General features: G+C 42.9%; 1 long non-coding RNA gene across 1 annotated transcript; it reads left to right on the plus strand.

Moving 5' to 3' along the window:
* The first annotated feature begins 7,193 nt into the window (after positions 1–7,193).
* LOC131828150 (uncharacterized) lies at positions 7,194–11,518 on the plus strand. Its single transcript, XR_009352257.1, has 3 exons — positions 7,194–7,251; positions 8,023–8,105; positions 11,361–11,518. It is a non-coding gene; the product is annotated as an uncharacterized LOC131828150 (long non-coding RNA).
* The last annotated feature ends 9,461 nt before the right edge of the window (positions 11,519–20,979 follow it).

Consider the following 20,979-nt stretch of genomic DNA (forward strand, 5'->3'; position numbering starts at 1 on the left):
CAAGATAGCCTTACAAGACAATGTTTTGCAGATTCTGTTTGAAGATACTACAATGGATAAATTCATTTGTGCATGCAAAAACCAAAGTTTTAAAAATATATATATTTTGTGTGAAGCATGTGCTGCATAAACATATTTTATTAATTGTCATCATTTTGAAAAACACTTCCTACTATTTAATAAAGCTAATGTGGGTGTTAAAGGGAGGGATTTTCCTTTGTCTCCATATTTGCTTTTGGATAAATTTAAGTGAGCTTCAAGCCACTGACAATACCTTCAATTTCAGTATGACAAAGAAGCAGATGCTGGATAATTCCATTATACTACCTACATTTATTTATTGCATCTTCTCATCTATTAATGTATTCCATTACTGAATTAAATTTTTTAAGAAAAGAGTGGATAGCCAACATTTTGGTCTTCTTGTCTTCTTAAAGTGCGATATATATATATATATATATATGAATGATGTTTAACTATAAATATACATTTATTATGTCTAAAGCATGTGTGTGTGTATATATATATATATATATATATATACACATATGCTAAATATACATATATTTATCTCCCCTATTGAATGCAATTTAATTCAATATTTGCTAATTCGGTGTTTATGGCAACTTTGTAGAACATAGCTACCATGAACAATGAGAATCAGCTGTACATCTTTAGTTGTATAGTATGAGTTGATTATATATTTAAGCATTGTTTTAAAGTTTTGTCTCACAGAAAATGTACTATAAACTAGTGTCTAGATAAATTGTAAGTAATAGATAAACTTCATAAATTGGACTAAATAACAAAACTGTGTTGACAGGAATGAAAAACATGGCTATCCAGGAGACAGCACTGTGTGAAAGGTGGGGTCTGGGTGTGAGCACCACCTGTGAAGGCAGACACCTGTGACCTAAAGTGTGAGAAGTGGCTCAGCAGTACAGACTCAGGGTGTGTGGACCCATCAGGCTCCCCTGATGAGAACCTATTATTTCCTTCAAAACTGCCAGGCAGAAATTGCAGATGGAAAAATAATTTGTGAGTCCCATATCAATGAGATTACCTGGTTTAAGGAATACTATTGCTATTATGAGTGGATAAGGGTGTTTTTCTCATGAATTCAGTAAAACTCGTAGCATTCTCCAGTCTGTAATATTCATCTTCTGGGGTGTTCTTCAAACAGGGAGAGGGAGAAATTAGGACAGATGGAAGAATGGCATGCCCACAAGTAAATTTTGCATTTGTTCAATAATTAAGCAACATATTTTCTGTACACCTAATGAAAATGTAAACACTGTGCAGAGTTATTCCTGTATAAACCATTGCGATAACATATGATGGGATGGAGGGGAGATCCCCCACAGCTGGTCAGTTTGGGGGCTGAGTCAGCCAAGAAGTAGTGTCACCAAGATGGATTCTCAGGTCACACAGGAATAGTTGAAATCCCATGGGAATCTTTCTCATTTTGCAAAAAATCATATGTTTTGGGGTATTTTTCTTGTCTTAACACCAGTGAAGCTAAAGTTTAAGGTTAGGTCTGTACTTGTGCTTAATTAATAAAATTCCATTACTTTTAAAATTCAATTTAATTTGGCCTCAGAGAAAATAGAGCAGAGAGGATTGAGTAGATTTATTTTTACACTGTTTGAGAAAGCATTTTGTGATGATGAAAATAAACTGATGCTTAATGATCACCGGTGTGGCCACCACTGTAGACACCATTACTAGGATATCTGCATCACCGGTGCGGCTGCCGCAGTATACATCATTACTACGGTGTAGGGTCACTGACATGGCTTCCACTATGACTTCTGCTAGGGACACTGTTGCTGTTGCTTATAGCTCACCCACCACTGCCCAGCCTAGAGTTTGCAAAGTTCCTGTACATCATGGTGCCATGTTAGCCCTCCTGGTATATGGGCAGGCCCGGGTGTCTCTGGGTTGAGGGTGGTGTCTCTGGCAGGTGTAAATTAAGATCACTTCCTGGCCAGTCACTTAATGTAGGTAGATGGACAGATGGGGCCCAAGGAGTCACTGAGGATCTCCTGGGTGCGTGTTGTGCTGCTACCAAGAATGGTGGTGGGGATCCAGGCTGTCAGGAAGGAAGTGCACTTCCCCTACCTGCTGGCTGTCCACAGGTATCCTATAGGACCTTCGGTATGTGTTGCTGGACTCTCCTAGTATCATAGACAGGATTCTGCTGGATCCTTCCTGGACCACCCTCTGTTTCTAGGTTGGGGGGTCAAGAGATATCACACCTGTGTCTCTTCTTTTGTTGGTTGGGGACTCATCAGATGCTTGTTGCCATTTTCTCTCCAGTCCTGGAGCTCCTTTACTGCGTCACTCAGAGTTCTCTTCTGCTTATCCCTCCTGATGCTTCTGAAGTTTATGATTGTGCTCAGCAGGTGGAGCAAGAGGAAGTGCTCACCACTGCCCTGTCCATAGCAGTGGCCCCAATGTTAGTTTTAATTTCTGACTATGACCCCATAGTTTCTGTGTCTGCGAACTTCAAAATTCCTTTATTTTGTGTTGATTAGCAGACAATATATTTAGTGAGTATTGAAATTTAACTTACATATTTGTATTTTTTTCAGCACATTAAACATTTCATTTCTTTGTCCCTGGATTTTAGTGTTTCTTTTGAAATATTGGTTGTCATTCCTTTGATTTTTTTTTTTTTTACTATTGGAAAAATCTGAGTCCATACTTCCTCAAATGTCATTTTTGTACGTTCCTCCTTCTTCCACCAAAACTTTAATTCCACACTCTTCCATGTGTTTCTTCTCCTTTATCTTTACTATTATTTTTCTCCATATCTCAATATCTGTATTTCCCACAGCTTTTCTTCTCCCATGTAAGCTGTGGTTCCATTCACTAAGCTCATATTTTCCACTAGATTCTTAGAGATTTTAATTCTCCAGTAAAAGTCTTCATGTTTTCCTGGACATACTAATAATTGCTATTTTAAATTATTGCTCAGTAACTCCAATATTTGCATCATTTGGTTTTTTTTTTCCTTTTTGTGAGTTTTTGTCTTTTTGCCCTACTTATTAACATGCCAGGTAATTTTTTATTGAATGGCAGAATTTATGTACAAAACATAGAGGCACTAGGGTGATGCTTACTGCTCTTCAAGACATTTTTTTGCCTCGAAGATGTCAGGGTCTCAATCTAGCAGAGTTTGGGTTCAGATACCTTTACAAATAGCCTATTTGTACTATGTCCTCACTCTAACTGTGAGTCACATACCTGTGAGCCCCAGAAGCTTTGCAGTACCCATCCATCCATTGCCTCTCTGTCCCCCAAAACCACCAAATGCTGAATTTCCTCTTTTACTCATTGGTATTTCTGCTAGTTCCCACTCAGTTTTTCTGAAAGGCAATGCCATGGTAAGAAGGGGCTTGGAGTTAGTTAAGAAGGTTTAATTGCACATTTTCTTGCAGGAGAATTGAAATAGATGAAAGTAGCCAATTAAAGTGTTCTCTAGGCATGCAATTTTTGATCAGGTTGACACCTGTAACCCCAACTCATATTATCAGAAGTCATCAAAATTACAAATGTGAGAAACATTTTCTTAAGGAAATGTTGTTGGATATTATACATGTATGAACTAAGACTCTGTGATAACACAATCACCTGACATCAAATACACTAGATAGTGTTTAAAACATAGGAAAGAGTACTTATTCTTTTGTTAATTATTTTATTAACATATAATATATTATTTGCCCCAGGGGTACATGTCTGTGAATCGTCAGGCTTAGATACTTCACAGCACTCACCATACCACATACTGTCCCCAATATCCATAACCCAGCCACCTTCTCCATACATCCCTCCCCCCAGCAACCCTCAATTCATTTTGTGAGATTAAGAGTCTCTTATGGTTTGTGTCCCCCCGATCCCATCTTGTTTCATTTCTTCCTTCCCTAACCCCCAAACCCTCCACTCTGCCTCTCAAATTCCTCATATCAGGGAGATCATATGATAGTTTTCTTTCTCCAATTGACTTATTTTGCTAAGCATAATACCCTCTAGTTCCATCCACGTCATCGCAAATGGCAAGATTTTATTTCTATTGATGGCTGCATAGTGTTCCATTGTATGTATGTATACCACATCTTCTTATTCCATTCATCTGTTGATGGACATATAGGTTCTTTCCACAGTCTGGCTACTGTGGACATTGCTGCTATAAACATTTGGGTGCACATGCCCCTTCAGATCACTACATTTGTATCTTCAGGGTAAATACCCAGTAGTGCAATTGCTGAGTCACAGGGTAGCTCTATTTTCAACGTTTTGAGGAACTGCCATCCTGTTTTCCAGAGTGGCTGCACCAGCTTGCATTCCCACCAACAGTGTAGGAGGGTTCCCTTTTCTTTGCATCCTCACCACCATCTGTTGTTTCCTGACTTGTTAATTTTAGCTATTCTGACTGGTGTGAGGGGGTATCTCATTGTGGTTTTTATTTGTATTTCCCTGATGCCGAGTGATGTTGAGCACTTTTTCATGTGTCTGTTGGCCATCTGGATGTCCAGAAGAATGATTTTTATGTGGCGCCACAGACAGATCTACATGCTTACAAAATCCATGTGTGGAGGCCCTCACCCCACAGTGTGTGTGCATGTAAGGCTGGTGAGGAGGTGATCAAGGTTCAGTGACATCACAGGGTGGGTTCCTGATCCGATAAGATCACTGTCTTTATAAGAAGGGCAAGAGATCTAGAGTTCCCTGTATTTCTGTGCAAACAGCCAGAGGAGGCCACTTGAGGACACAGTAGGAAGGTGGCTGCCTACAAGCAAGATACAGGCTCTCACCAAAAACCACATTTGTGGGCACCAAGATAATGAACTTCTACCTCCAGGACTGTGAGAAACAATTTTTTGTTGTTTAAGCCACTCCCTGGGTGGACTGATATATGTGAAAATATGATTCATTTTTTTAAAAAGATTTTATTTATTACTTATTTATGATTCATTTTTTAAGAAGATTTTATTTATTTATTTATTTATTTATTCAACAGAGACAGCAAGAGAGGGAACACAAGTCGGGGGAGCCAGAGAGGGAGAAGCAGGCTTCCCACTGAGCAGGGAGCTGGATGCGGGGCTTGATCCCAGGACCCTGGGATCAGAGCTGAGCTGAAGGCAGACACTTAATGACTGACCCCCCCCAGGCGCCCTGATGGTATGACTCATTATTTGAAATACAAAATATATGAGGTACATTGTAGCAGGCATCCCTTGAGCCACCTTAATGTATATAACTATACTTCTTAAATAGTCTATTAAACAAATAAATCCCATAAGAACATCACAGATAAATTCCCACACATCCATAAGGTAGTATAATAACTAGACTTCAGAGGAGAAGTCACTGTGTGGTCTTCACATGGTATGTGATGGACAGAAGGGAGTGCAACTAGCCCAGCTTTACGGTTAGAAGGACAGCAAATGCAGGATATGAAGAAAGAGCCGACTATAGCTTCCATCTTTTCTGTAAGAGGACCCTGGACTTGTTTCAGAGCAATCAGAAAGACCCCATCAATAATGTCCTGGGCAAACCCGCTGGTTCTCTTTAATCTACCTGTTTCTACACATATTGCCCTTCCCTGAACTCTGGAACTTTGTTCCCATAATGTGATATTAATCAGAAAGGGATATTGTATAAAGATAGATAGAAGATTGGGACAGAATAGAGAGCCCTGGACTAGATCCACAAATGTGACTAACTGATTTTTAACAAATAGGTAGTCATTCAGAGGAGGAAGTATAGTCTTTGCAAGAGATACTGCTGAAGCAATAGACATCTATAGGCAGAAATCAAGATTAAAAAAGAGAGAGAGAAACAGCTTCATACCTCATATACAAGGTGATTCAAAATGGATCACAAACTCAAATGTAAATTACAAAACTGTAAACCTTTAGGAAAAACATCAGAGAAAGTCTTTGGGACATAGGACCACACAGAGTTCTCAGGTTTGACATGAAAAACATGATCCATAAACAGAATAATTGATGAGTTATACCACACTGGCCTGAATGACTTACCAGAGGGATCTACTTATTTCTCACATTCAATGGGAGTCTGTCCTAGATGTGGTCCCCCACCCCCAAACACAGAAATACAAGCTATATAAAAACAGGAGACTTTTTCCCTTTGTTGTAAGATCCACCTCTGTCATGGACTGTATTATGTCATCCAGTACTCATATGTTGATGCCCTAACTCCCAAAGAGACTATATTTGGAGTTGGGGACTTTGGGAAGCTAACTGAAGTTAGTGAGGTCATAAAGGGGCCAATCCCTTTTCCAATAAAGGGGCCAATCCCTGATCCAATCCAAAATAAGAGTATTCTTTTTTTTTTAAAGATTATTCCAAAAAAAAAAAAGATTATTCCATTTATTTATTTGAGAGAGAGTGTGAGAGAACAGCAGGTGGCAAGGAGAGGGGAAAGGGCAAAGAAGAGAAGCAGACTCCCCACTGAGTGCAGAACCCAATATGAGGCTCAACCCTGCAACCCTGAGATCATGACTTGAGCCGGACGCTTAGGTGACTGAGCCACCCAGTGCCCCCATATGGGTGTTTTTATAAGAAGGGATTCTAGAGATGGTCCTCTGTCTGCACATTCACAAAGGAGAGGCCTACATGGACACAGCAGGAATGGGGCTGTCTACCCAGGACATGAGCTCTCACCAGCACCCAACCTTGCTGGCACCTTGATCTTAGATTTCCAGCCTTCAGGACTGTGCAAATTAAATGTCTCACTGTTTAAGCCCTAGCAGAGTAACATAACCTCGAAGGTCTAGGAGCCAGCGAGCATGAAGTTGGTGGACAGTAGCTATTTGTTGAGTGAAGTCAGTGGGTACCATCCCCTTAGAGGAATTGCTTAAGTCATTGTCTTGTCGCAGCACCATTGAACCTCCATTCCCAGAACCAGCAGGGCTGAACTTGAAGTGAGTCAAAGAGGCCCTATTTGCCCCTTCTTTGGTAACAGTGACAACCTGCACATGCATGTGAATTGGTGAATATAGGTAAAGTGTTTAAGCTAACCAAAGACATGTTTGAATATATTTTCTTATGTTACTTCAGAAATAGTGCACGACAAATAATACTATGTGTTCAGAACACGTAGCACAGAATAAAAGTTCTAGAAGCTTCATATGATTCTATTTTCCTTTCTGTAGCGAGAATGGATGACCAACACTGCTCCATTAAGGGGAAGAACATTCAATTGTGCTGTGAAGTTCTGGTAAGTCTGTTAAATGAAACAGTAGTACTTTAGAGTTGTGTTTTATAATATATTAATTTATCTCTGAAACATAAATAGCCTGGGGAAATGATTCATGTATATTTGGGAATAATGGTTTGCTGGTTGGTTGGTTGGTTGGTTGCTACTGAAGAAAATCAAATTGGGAAGCTGATTAATAAGCTATAAGAGGCTGCTGAAATGGGATCTCGTGACAGTTTGATTTGTGAGAGTTCTTCAAAGCATCTTTCGTCACGCACTGTCAACACAGGGGCATCCGCACAGACTCCCAGCAGTTAACGAGCTGCGCTAAGCCGCTGCTGCCTTGTTTTCTTTGTGGTGGCCAACTGCTTCCCCAGGTTTCTGTCATTCTGTAGTGCAGCTAGAGCAAGCAGAGGAAGCAGAGGGCTCCCTAGGAAATCAGCAGGGTTGGGGGAGCGCAATAAAATTAGCCCTGTGTCTGGAGATATGTTTCCCACTTCACGGGGTTCTACGCCTCCATTCTTTCTCTCAGCCTGTGTTTCCAAGAGGTGCTATCCCAAGTATTTTCACTGGGAACAAGGAGTGGTTGGTTTTGTGCTTTTTCTACATTTCCATACATATGGGGTACTTATATTCTGGTGGGGAGTTCTTGGCTCTCTGCAGACTCCAGAGCAGCCTTTCTGTAGACGTTTCCCCACACAGGTGTATAAAACAAGAGGGATGGAGAGAAATGTAGAAATGAGTCAGCAATTACACTGTGTATATGTGCTTATATTTCTGTCGCTTGTGCAGAGCCCCCTCTGTTCTAATGGTGCACAGATCACAGGATCAGTCTTGGTCAGAGGCCAGTCATTTTCCAAACTGCATTTTAAACTGTGAGTATATAGATCTGTGTTCTCATGCTGGTTAATTTTGTGTGCCAGTTTGACTGGGCTCAGGGAGACCCACATAGTGATAAACTTTTGCTCTGGTTGTCTGTGAAGGTGTTTCCAGAAGAGATTAGCATTTGACTCAGTGGCCTGCCTAATGAAGATGCCCTCACCAAAGCAGGTGGGCCTTATGCATTACAAAGAGAGCATGAAAGGAACAAAAATGTAAAGGAAGTGGGGGGGGGGGAGGTAGAGAAAGGGCTGAGACATCCATCTTCTGTAATCATATCAGTGCTCCTGGTCTCAGGTCTTTGGACTCAGACTGAGTGACACCACCAGCTCTCCTGGGTCCCCAGCTTGCAGATGGCAGCTCGTGGGACTTCTCAGCCTCCATGACCACAGGACCCAATGTCAGTTATAAGTCTCCTCTGATGCCTCTAGGGATCTCTTACTGGTTCTGTTTCTCTGGAGAACCTTGACCGATCTGGACCAGCCACATCACCTTTGATGATAGAGGAGATAGTTTTCTCAAGGCTGTTTGGCTGATTGATTATATGCTAGCCTGGAGAAATAATATTCATTGCAGAGTAGTACCAAGTCATGTTAATTATGTACACTTACTGTGGTTTCTTTAACTCTGATGAGATCCACCTGAAAACTCTTCATTTTATTTTGAGAGAATTTTTTAAAAACTATTTCTTCTTTATTGAAAAGGGAACTGACTTCTGTTGGGAGAAGTCTTGTCAAGAAGTGTGACACTGTGATGTTTATTTTCTATGCTTCCTTTCATTATGCTTGGATGGGGGGTTAGATAGGCTTGAAATCATGTTCTGTCCTGCAACAGGAGAATGACACCATTTTCAGTCTACTAGGAAATAGCAGGTGACGTATGGGACACTGCTCCTGGGCTGAAGAATGTCACCTTGTGTAGAGTACTCAACAATGACACACACATATCCTGTCTCCGCTTGCTGAGCTACAGCAAAGCAGAAGCCAGACTTAAACTGGCTAGTATATCATGACATGCTATACCCACGGGTCCACCAAAGCTGACCTCTGGAAGATGGAGAAGATGGAACAGAGAGTTGGAGCTGGGTAGGCATTCAGGGACCTGCCCACCCTCCATGCAGGGGAGGACACAAGGCCTAGGCTCCTGCACACAGGTTCCCAGCAAGGACAGATGCCAGCAAATAAACTTCCACTAACAAAGGTCATTACTTCCCGAAGTCGTCATGTGTGGTAGCAATGGATGTCAAGTCTGGGATTTCTATTAAGTCCTATTCTTCACAACTTTAAATCCAAGGCAGATGTCAAAAGCCAAAGATGGGATATTTTCTCAGTGAGCTCATTTACAGGGAGGTCATTGGTGAAATGATTAAAGTGCTCAGAAATAAAGACATCAGGCTAAAGTCTGGTCATTCCCGTGCATGTCTCAAGGTGAAGCTGATGTGCTACACAATTCCTTCATCATACAGATATACAAATTGCTTCATGAAATAATCATCTTCCTGATTCTGTGGTCACGCCGTCTCTCCTCCCTGCTGGAGTGTGGTGGTAATGATGCGTAGCTTGCCAGTTTGGGTTTGCAATGAAGACGTGTGTTTCCAGTATCACTCTGTCCTCTTCTTGCAGTTCCTTAATCAGAGCTGGGCAAAAGTGGTGGATTTAACTGTGGCGAGCTGCCAGTGCGTCCCTTGAAATTCACCTTGATTTCCATATTCACTTTGGGTCTTTCCAGGAGTAAATGAGAGCACAGAGGAAGAGCGCCCTTGGACAGCTCTTACTGTGCCCTGTCCCCAGAGGACACCCCCTGAAGATTCAGTGTCAGTGTAGTCGGGATGGCCTTGTCTCACCATAGCCAAGGAGCAGCTGAATGCACTTGCAGCAAAAGCAGCTACAGGAGACAAAGTAGGTCCTCTGCCCTCATCGGGGCCACCCACATCCATCCTCAGCCCCTTCTCTTGGTTACTGTCTTATTTGCCTGAAGTCTACCTTCTACAGACTCTTTCTAAATCTTATCTTCTTTGGATAAGAATGACTTATCAACTGGCTTCCTATTGCAACCAGGATAAAATTCTGCATCTTTTCTCTATTTGGAAAGCTCCGTTTCCAACAAAATGTCCTTCAGCTGCACCCTCGAAGACACACCGGAACCTTCTCAACCACAAGGGCTGCATAAAGGTTTGGGACAGAGACGGAGACAATCTGCTCTGTAAAAGCACTTGGCTTCCACATTTGGTCTGTGCTGGGGGTAAGACCCAAGAGAGTGGAGTAGATTATGGGCTTTGGCCTTAGGCAGCTCTGGACACAATTTCTGCTTCACCAGTGTCTACTTGTGAGCTCTGGCTTCCCCGGGGCCTCACACATTAATTCCTTCCTCCCCATGAGGATATGTGGGATAGGGAAAGGGACACATTGGTCATACATATGGAAGGATAGAGTTCAGGAGCGGTAATATTGTGAGTGTAGCCAGCCAGTTCCTCAGTTCTCCCCTGAGGGAGATAGAGTGCTCACGAGAAGTTAGGTGAATGAGCCCAAAGCATGATTCCATCACACGCACAGCTGCGCCCACACAAGTGTGACTCACACATACACACACACACATGCATATGAGCGTCTAGCAGGAGAGTGACAAGGGCCAGGGTGGGAAAAGTCTGATCTGAGATACTCAAGAATCCAAAGGAAGTGTTAGCCATGCTCACTCATTTGCACACATTATAGAAAATGGCAAGTTAGTCTTTGGGTGTGGGGCTTTTAAAGTCTTGTGTACATAAAACTCCACAGTTACTCTCTAAGTTACTTATTTTAACTTCAAAAAGAAAGAAAATATGCTTAATAAAAATGTATGTCTAATTCAAGAAAAAAGTCCCAGATGGGATAATTGACACACTCCCACTTTTTGTTTGTTATTTGTGCTCCACATAAGATGACACCAGCCATTTAAGAAGATATTATTTTAATCTTTTAGAAAAGATTCAAATTATAAGGGCACCTGGGTGGTTCTGTCTGTTAAGCATCTGACTCTTGATCGCAGCTTGGTTCTTGATCTCAGGGGCGCCAGGTCAAACTCCACACAGGGCATGGAGCCTACTTAAAAAAAAAAAAAAAAAAAAAAAAAAAAAAAACTTATGTAAGGTAAGGTTAACAATGTAAGGTTAAGTTTAGATACTTTAGAAAAAAGATGAGTGCCACTGCATGGCCGCGCCTCCGACTCAGCACACTGCCGCACGTGCAATACCTTTCTCCTTCCCTACCTTCCAGGCTCCAGCTGACACTGGTCAATGGCGGAAGACGGAAAGCTCTCTTCTCCTGTCAGATCCAGTACAAGGCAAGGATATCCACCCACACCACTTCTACTCAATATAGTACTGAAAGTTCTAGCTAGAGCAGTTAGGCAAGAAAAATTGGAAAAGAAGAAATAAAATTATTTCTGTTTGTATATGGCACAACCACATCAGTAGGAATAACTGTAAGAACTCAATAACACAAATTTTTGAAGTAATAGAAAAATTCAATGAAGTTGCAGGGTAAAATATTAACATATAAAAATGTCATGTTCCCATACACAAACAATGGATTATCCAAAAAGGAAATTTTTAAAAATCCTATCCACAATAGCAACAAAAAGAATAAAACACTTGGGAATTAATTAATCAAGAGGTGAAAGACTTACACACTGAAAATTATAAAATGTTGATAAAGGATATTAAAGAAAACAGACAAATGGAGAAACATATGAGTTCATGGGTTGGAAGAATTAATATTGTTAAAATGTCCATACTGCCCAAAGTCATCTATACATTCTCTGAAGTCCCTCCAATGACAGCTTATACAGAAATGGAAAATATAGTCTTAAAATGTGTATGGAACACAAAAGACTGCAAATAGCCAAGCAAACCTTTTTTTAAATTTTTTATTGATTTTTAAAAATTTCTTTTCAGTGTTCTAGAATTCATTGTTTATACACTACACCCAATGCTCCACGCAATTCTTGCCCTCCACAATACCACCACTGAAATGCCCAAATTCCGAGACCCCCCAAAGATGACCACCAGAGTCCAGAGTCAAAGCCAAACAGCAAGGGTCGTTTATGAGTTCGAACCCGGACCTCCGCACACTCATTACCGGTGACGCTAAGAGGTCCCAAGCTGGGGATCACAACATCTTTTATACACTATTTTTGGGGAGGCAGGAACTTAGCATACATCATAGTATCTTGTAACAAATCGCCACATACCGTGGGAAAATCATAAAGCAACTCTGTAATATGACTGATGCGCTACAGAGTGGGAAAAGGCTGGGAACAGATTATTGGTTAGGTCAAAGGGCTGTCATTCTTCAAACTGCTTGGTTGGCGCTGCTAGGGTATGTGTCACCTCAGGATTGGCCGGGGTCTCCCTGTCAAGTCGCGGGGTGCCAGATGGTTGTTATCTCTTGCACCCAGAGCCGGGTGGGGGGTCCGGGAGCAGTCATTCTGTCACGTCCAATTCTGGGTGGGGGTTTCCCTGGCACCAGATGGCTGTTATCTCTTGGCTCAGAACCGGATGGAGGGTCCGGGAGCAGCCATTCTGTCAGGTTCAATTCTGGGCGGGGGATGTGTGGTTACAGAGCGTCTATAGAAAGTCTGCTGGTATTTTTCCATCTCCTCATGGGTTAGCAAGCGAAGGTACAGAAGCAGAAATAGCAGTAATGGTCATGATTTTATTCCCTAAGCTTCTCACCACCAGGCTCACCCAGCCTCCCACCACCCTCCCCTCCAAAACCCTCAGTTAGTTCCTCAGAGTCCACAGTCTCTCATGATTCGTCTCCCCCTCCAATTTCCCCCAACTCCCTTCTTCTCTCCCATCTCCCCATGTCCTCCGTGTTATTCCTTATGCTCCACAAATAATCGAAGCCAAATAGCCAAGCAATCTTAAGCAAGAAGACAAAGCTGGAGACATCTCATTTCTTGATTTGGAAATATAGTACAGGATGCCTGGCTGGCTCAGTTGGTTAAGCAACTGACTTCAGTTCAGGTGGTGATCTCGGCATTCTGGGCTGGAGTTGAGCCCTGTATCAGGCTCCCTGCTCAGCAGAGTCTGTTTTCCCACTCCCTCAGCCCCTTACCCCACTCATGTGCACTCTTTCTCTTGCAAATAAATAAAATATTAAAAAAAAAATACATTAAAAAATACAAAGCTACGCAATCAAACATGGAGCAGAGAAAGTTCCAGACAGAGCTGGAGGTCCAGCCACAGCTGCCCAGGGCATAGGTGAGCAGGCTGGGCCCATACAGCATCCAGTAAGTTCCCGGGAGGGTGTGTGGAAGGGAGTTTGCCCTCATGGCGGTGTAAGAACCAGTGTTTGTGGCACGGTCTCCCAGGGCTGCAGAGAGGCCAGCACAAGCCAACACAGAAAGCTGTTGAAGTAAGTCTGGATAAAATTCTGGAGTAAGCAATCTGCATTCTGCAGCTGTTCCGTCTTTAAACTCCTAAATCCTGGCAAGTGTGGGGTAACCAACAAAGTTCCCAGTATCACACTGTAAGAGCAACATATGCTCCAATTAGGAGCAGTGCTTTAAATCATTGAGGGGTGTGAGCTGTAGGGTGCTCAGACTTATGGGAGCTGGGTCTTCAGCTTTCCGCGGGCAGTCCAGTGGACTGTCCCTGCAATGCAGGTCGGGGGCTGGATTCAGTCAGGGGCTGCTGAGGCCAGGAGCCAGCTGCAGACGCAGGTCCAGTGGCCATGAGATCAGCCGGAAACCCATGTCCCCATCGGCAGCACCCACAGGGGCTCCCTGTGTGTGCCGTGGGAGTTCTGTCTGCCCTGCCAACCAGCAGGGGCTCCAGACACTGCACACCCAGGCCCTTGCTGGGGAGCCAGTCCAGTCCCTGGACGTCTGTGGCCTGGCTACAGAGCCCCCAAAGTTAGGACAGAGAACAAACACTGTGCATATGTCTTCCACAGGCTAGGAATTGGGGCAGGACCCAGAGAGAACACTTCTTGCTATCCCAGGACACCTGGGCCCCAACTGGGGGTACTTCTACTTACACACTGTCTGATCCTATCTTATAATATCCGCCTTTAATTTTTAATGTTAAAAAATGGTTAATTTTCAAATGCTGGTTCACTTGGATTTCCTAAAATGGATGCTCTTTATGATGTTTTCTTCTTAAATAATGGAGATTAATAGTAAAAATCAAAATTAATTCTGAGATATATATTGTAACTTTGGGCTAATACCCCATCTCTTGCCTGGAGGGTGGGGGCCTGCCTGTGTCTGGGGAGCAGGAGGGAGCTGGGACTTGGTGATCAGAGGACCCCTCTCCTTCCCAAGTCCAGCTTACACCAGGCTTTGGGCGGGGGGAGGGCAGGCTCCTCTTGAGGACATCTGAGAGCAGGGGCCCAGAGCCCAGAGCTGTCCATAGAGCAGACCTGTGAGCTGCTTCAGTAGAGTTCTTAGAATCTAAGGCATCAATAATTTAATAGAAATATGCATTTACTATTTACCAATAAGCATTAAATATCTTCAGTGTTTTAGTGCTGGCATTTATCTCACAAGAATCCGATTGTCTCCCTATCTCTGCTGTCAACACATTTACAGCTTAGCCAGGTGTAGGAGGCTATGGCATGGCTAGAGTCGTGGATCAAACCAGGCCCTGACTTGTGTCTCCTTTAAAGTCCGGATGCCTTGATAAGGGGTTAAGGACAGGAAAGTTGAGTAACACTGAGGAAGAGTCTGTGCTACATGTTGTGCGCTCGCCTACATGACTTCCCACACGCTCTCCCTACAGAAGGTAACAATGTGGTCAGGGTCATGAATTCTTAGTTGGTCCTTGTTCCTGTACTTCCCATAACCCACTCCCTGGTTGATTGTCTTGCATCAAAAGTAGCTAATGGCATTAGCCAGGACTACCTGGCATCACGAGATTTGTTTGTAGTTAATGTAAACTTGTTATAGGAACTTGCGGTTATCTGACTAGATACTGATGTATTACTCCTTCTATTGTGGTCTGCCTTATAAATGATTATAAGATGTGGAATAAAATCAGCACTGTTGGACATCCTCCTCAGTGCTCCTCCTGCCCCCATCTCTTTGTCTTTTAATTTCTTTTCACCATCCTCTTACCCTCATGTTCCTGGTCGATTTTTTGTGCCGGCAGCGACAGCCAGGTTATTATGGAATTAGTTCCTACTAAAACAAAGTCTGTGGGGAGTATTTTCCATGCAGTTCCTGGGATGAGCACCCCCCCACCTCTCGCATTATTTCTTTGGCCAATTTGCATGACTGTTGCAGCCAGACATCCTAGAGGACAGAGGATCACCACGTATGTCATGGTTTGCCTCCTATTTATGTTCCTCCCTGATAGTAGAAACAATTTTCAGACAAAAGATAAAACCTGCATGTGCTAACATCCAACTAGAGGTTGGCGTTTGGGTCTCCTGGTTTTGTACAGCCTATGAAGGGGGTGGCTGTGCATTCCCAGAACTGTGCTCTGCTCATCGCACAGACATACTTCAGCTACACTCCCGAATGAGGCTGGTGCTTCTAAAACCCAAGGGGGCATCAGAACCGCCTGCACTGGAGTGAAGTCTGGGAATGCATCTTCTTCAAGGGGATGCCCCTGCCCCAGAGACTGGTGAGCACCTGGCCAAGGAACCACACCTCTGACCACTGTCAGGCGAGTGACCTCAAGGGACCGGATTTGCCTCCTGCTCATCCTGGGTCCACTCGATGACCAACTGAAGATGGTACAGGACAGAACTGTTCCTGGGGGCTTCTGTTGTCAGCCTTGTAAGTCACGAATATACCCTAGATCCTTCCAGTTTTGTGCTGAATTACCATTTCCTTTCAAAGTGATTTTTTAAAAATTCATAAATATTGGGGCACCTGGGTGGCTCAGTGGGTTAAGCCTCTGCCTTCAGCTCAGGTCATGATCTCAGGGTCCTGGGGTCGAGCTCCGCATTGAACTCTCTGCTCAGCAGGGAGCCTGCTTCCCACCCCCACCCCACCGCCTGCTGCTCTGCCTACTTGTGATCTCTCTGTCAAATTAAAAAATAATAATAAAAAAATAATATCTTTTAAAAATTTCATAAATATCTAACCCATCTATGTGGGTTATTGTGGAAAATGTTTAAAAACAGGCGTTAATGATATTTCCCTAATAATGAGGATATATGACATATAGGCTTCTAATGTTATTAAAAGCTTTTATGGTTTTCACATTAAGAGTCCATATTTTCCAATTAACTTTTAATGATGCTGACAGAAGAATAAGTACTCTGCTGCATTACCGAACGGTGGTAGCTTCTAGTTTTTCTTCAGTTTGAGGACTAATTCAGTAAAGTTGTGTTTTTAAAACAGCTGCTTTGAAGATATGCTTCCTTTCTTCCTCATGCTGCACGGACTGACTACCCAGCGTAACACTTGACTCCTCCAAGCAGACCGCGGAAAACACGTTTGTAGCAAAAACAGGTAAGACGCTGGGTTTCCATTTGGCATGACTTTGACCTCCGCCCAGCGTGCAGCTGCATGAACCGTGAGTGGCTCATAGCAGTGATGGTAACACAACATGCACACCTGACAACAACCCACTAGTTGTGAGCATGCGGTACTGCCGTGGGAGTAGCCAGACCTGCAGAATGAGTGCTCTGGAGGACCAGGGATGAGGCCACAAGGAAGCCAGAGCTCCTCCGGGTGCTCCTGAGGAAGGACAGTGCACAGCAGGCGCCCCGGGCCACCGCAGAAACTGCCTGCTCACATGGGCCCCGCTGCCAGCCTCTTCCTTCCAACCACATCCCCGGGCCCACAGAAGGCACAGCTCTGCAGTGAAGCCCCATCCTGGGACACGCTCAAGCTCGGCCGCGAGCACAGGGCTGAGTTCTCAGCCTGCTACAGCCTTAGCTGGCTTCTGTCAGCCTGCACAGAGGGGGGTCCTCTTGGTGCGCCCAGCCTAGCCAATCCCTGTGCTTGCTCCCCTGGCCCTCCTGTCCCCTAGAGTGTCCACCTGCTGGAGCACAGTCCTTCCTGCTCCTCAACCCAGAAAAATAGACACTTTGTATGAGGGCTTGCAAATCTAGTCCAAATCAATTTTCTTCCCAGTTTTTGGCAGGTTTTGGTGAGCGGTCACTCACATGGCTGGACTCGGGGGCGGGGCAGACAACAGGCACCAAGCAGGGTGGGCAGGGTTCATGGGCACCCTTGTCCTTTCTGCATCTTTCAACAACACTATCAGGACATATCCCTGAACCATGACTTCTGCATTCAAGCATGGCCAGGCACAGACATCTGGGGTGGGGAGGACCCCCAGACAGGCACAGTGATGATGATGTGAGAACACCCAGGCAGACGGAGAAAATCCTTCATGTTCTAGACTAATGCAGCAACGTTTGCAGGGAAGGACTTAAATGCAGGTACATCTCGGTGCAGAGAAGGATCAGCAGGAACTATGCCAGGACAGCTCTTATTTTAATGTGTGTTTTAAAGGCTGTTGGATGTGTCCTAATGTTTCCTTTGTCTTGTTTCTTCACTTCTCCTAAACCAGGGCATCTTAACTGCACAGCGAATTATTTGGGGAGATTAACAAACCATAAAACAGAAACTGCTCCCAGACTGCAGCCCACATTAATTCAGTCTGTCTTGGGGTCTGGGGACGTTCAGTATGGGCATTTTCTGCAGGTCCCAAGGTGAGGGCCATGAAGGCATGGCTGGAGGGCCTGTTGTACATGAATTTACATCCAGCAAGGTAACCCTCTGAGATAGATGAGCAGTGGTCTCTTTTTCAGAAGTATTAGGAAAATCAGTGAGACCTCATACAGTCAAGAGTTGTAGGTGTGCCGGTTGGTTGGGAAGCCATGTGACTGTGGCCTGTGGTCCCTCATCTAGAGAAACACTGACGCATGGCTGGCAGCAGGCACAGAACCACTGGGAGAGAAATGTGTGAGAGCCCTCACCCAAACCCTTTGTTTTACCTCCATGGTGACTCAGGCCAGGGCATTTCACAAGGACACTCATCCTGGTGGGTAGGGAGGGCTGAGAGTCGGCACAGGGGACACTCTTGAGGCCTCCTCATCTCTCTTCTTTCCCTGCATCTTCCTCTCTGCCTCTCCACATAGGCTGTCCTTCTCGCTTAAGGTGACCTGGATGACTTTGCTTAGTGTAAGGTGGCTGGTGACTGAACAGCTCATACAACATCCCTGAACATGTATTTGTTTTATCTTCTCTCTTGAACATTATTGTCAGATAGATTTCCATTGTTCTGGCTTCTAGGTCTTCACGGAGAAGTAATCATCCTTAATTCCATCCTTATTTCTTTGCTCTCTTCTATTCATTTTTCTGGAGGCGGGAGGGAGAAGGAGTTGTTCTTCCCTTTCTAATCCTTGACATGGGTGCTCCCATCACCCATCTTTTCAGGTTTTGTTCTAGTTTATTGTGTATTTATGTGAGAATGACTCCGTACCATCCATGCTCATTGGGAGGCACTCCTGCAGCTAACCCTTTCTGTTATTCGCCACTTAGTTCTGAATCTCTGTTTCCTTCTGGGAACATTTATTTCACCTGAACCAAGCATCTGCAGCATTTATTCTAGGGTTTAGTATTGATCTCGGGCTTTTTATTTGTTCAAAATGTTATTTTCCTCTTCAAAGTACATTTTCACTGCATATAGGATTTTTGGTTAACATTTATTACCTTATTGTTTTGAAGACATTCCCATATATTCTAACTTCCACTGTTTCTTCTTAGGAGTTGCTCAATTGAACCTATGTTCCTCTGAAGGTAGGATGATGACAGTTTTCTTTTGGGTAATTTTAAGTATTTTTTTCCCTTTGTCTTTGATTTTCGGATGTGTATGTGTGTGTATTTGTGTATGTTTAATATTTTTCCTCTTTATATTTCATAGCACTTCTAGAATCTGTGACTGGAGATATAGACAGGTAACTATCTACATCTATCTCCCTATCTCTCTATATCACCTGTATTAACCATCAACCACCTGAGGGTCATGTGTGCACACTCCACCCTCCCACTGAGCTACACTGCAAGTGTACTGGGCCTCTCCTATCCTATGTCTCTTGCTTACATTTGCATCTCCATCACTTTGACCTTGAGTGTTTCAGTGTGAATATTTCTTCTGCTCTTTTTTCAATACATTAATTATTTCTCCTGCTGTGTTTAATTCTGCTAAGTGCATCCACAAAATGTATGTGGATCAATTCTACAATTTTTGTTTTAATTTCTTAATAATATGTGCAGTTCTAAACAAAATCTCCATCCTATCAGTGAATTCATTGAATAGGTTAAATATTTAATGGTGATTTTAAAGTCCATACCTGATAATTGTATTATTTGAATCTCTTTTAGGTCTGTCAATGCTGTCCATTTTCTTTGGGTTTTGTTCAAGCCATGTTTTCTCATGTGTCAAGTTATTTTTGTGTGAGTGCTGCACATTGTGTATTAAAAGCTACAGGGTTAATTTGGTGTTCTTGTTGGCATTATCTTCTCCCAGAGAGTTTAGTTTGCTCTTGGCCATTTGGTAGGGAAGAGGACCTCCTTAATTCCATCTGGATTGATATCATTTAGAACTGAACCCAAGCCTGAAGGGATGGTACACTTCTTGTGCTCCCATAATCCTGGGCCAAAGTGAGTTTCAACCAAAACGTGAGTGACACCAGGATCAGCTATGCTGACAGTGAATACCTTCCTAATTTTGAAACTTGGACTTTTCACTTACCTTACCCGTTGCTGCCCTGGGCCTGACCATACCAATTCTTTTTGATTGGCCTTGAATGTGTCTCTTTAGCTCCATTAAACTGTCACCAATGACCATCAGTTACCTTCACTCTTTATATCTTCTGCAGAATCTTTAGGATGTGTTATTATTTGAGTACTTTGAATATATATACATATATATGCACACATACAAGTTATATATTGTATATTATATATGAATATATGTATATATTTAGGTCTATGATTCATCTTGGTTTAATTTTTGCAGATGCTATAGGTCTGTAACTAGACTTCTATTTATGCACATGGTCATCTGATTGTTCCAGCACCATTTCTTTACAAGACCGTCCTCTCCACTGAGTTGCCTTCTCTGTTTTGTCAAAGATCAGTCGGGTCTATTTCTGGGCCCTTTATGTTCTGTTCCATCAGTCTATATGCTTATTCTTCTGTCAGTACTATGCTGCCTTAACTACTGTATCTGTATAGTAAACCTTGAAATTGGGTACTATTGTTCCCCAGCTTTGTTCTTTTCAGTATGGTTTTGGTCTGGATTTTTTGTCTTGACATGTAAACTTTATTTTTTATTTATTTATTTTTGGAGTCTTTTTTCACAGATTATCTATGTAGAAAATCCCAGAGTATCAAGAAGAAGACTTCTGGATCTCCCAAGTGAGGATAGCAAGGTCTCAGGATACAAGGTTAACATATGAGATCGATTACTTTCCTATGCAACATGAACAATGGAACTTTGAGACTGAAAATACAGTGTCACTTACCATGGCACCAATAAAATGAAATACTTAGGTACAAATGTAACAAATGTGTACAGAATGTTTATGTAGAAAACTACAAAACTCTAATGTAAGAAATCAGAGACGTTTGAAATAAATGGAGGAATATTACACATCCGTGGATTGGAAGACCCAATATTGTAAAGATGTTAGTCTTTCCGGCTTGACCCACACTTTCAACACCATCCCAATCAAAGTCCTAGTAAGCTAATTTGTAGATATAGACAAATGTATTTTAAAATTGGTATGTTAAGTGAAATAAGTCAATCAGAGTAAGACAATTATCCTATGGTTTCACTCCTATGTGGAATATAAGAAATAGTGCAGAGCATCATAAGAGGAAGGAGGGAAAACAGTGGGAATAAATCAGAGAAGGAGA

Source organism: Mustela lutreola, chromosome 3, assembly GCF_030435805.1.
Source record: "Mustela lutreola isolate mMusLut2 chromosome 3, mMusLut2.pri, whole genome shotgun sequence".
Taxonomy (NCBI): Eukaryota; Metazoa; Chordata; class Mammalia; order Carnivora; family Mustelidae; genus Mustela; species Mustela lutreola.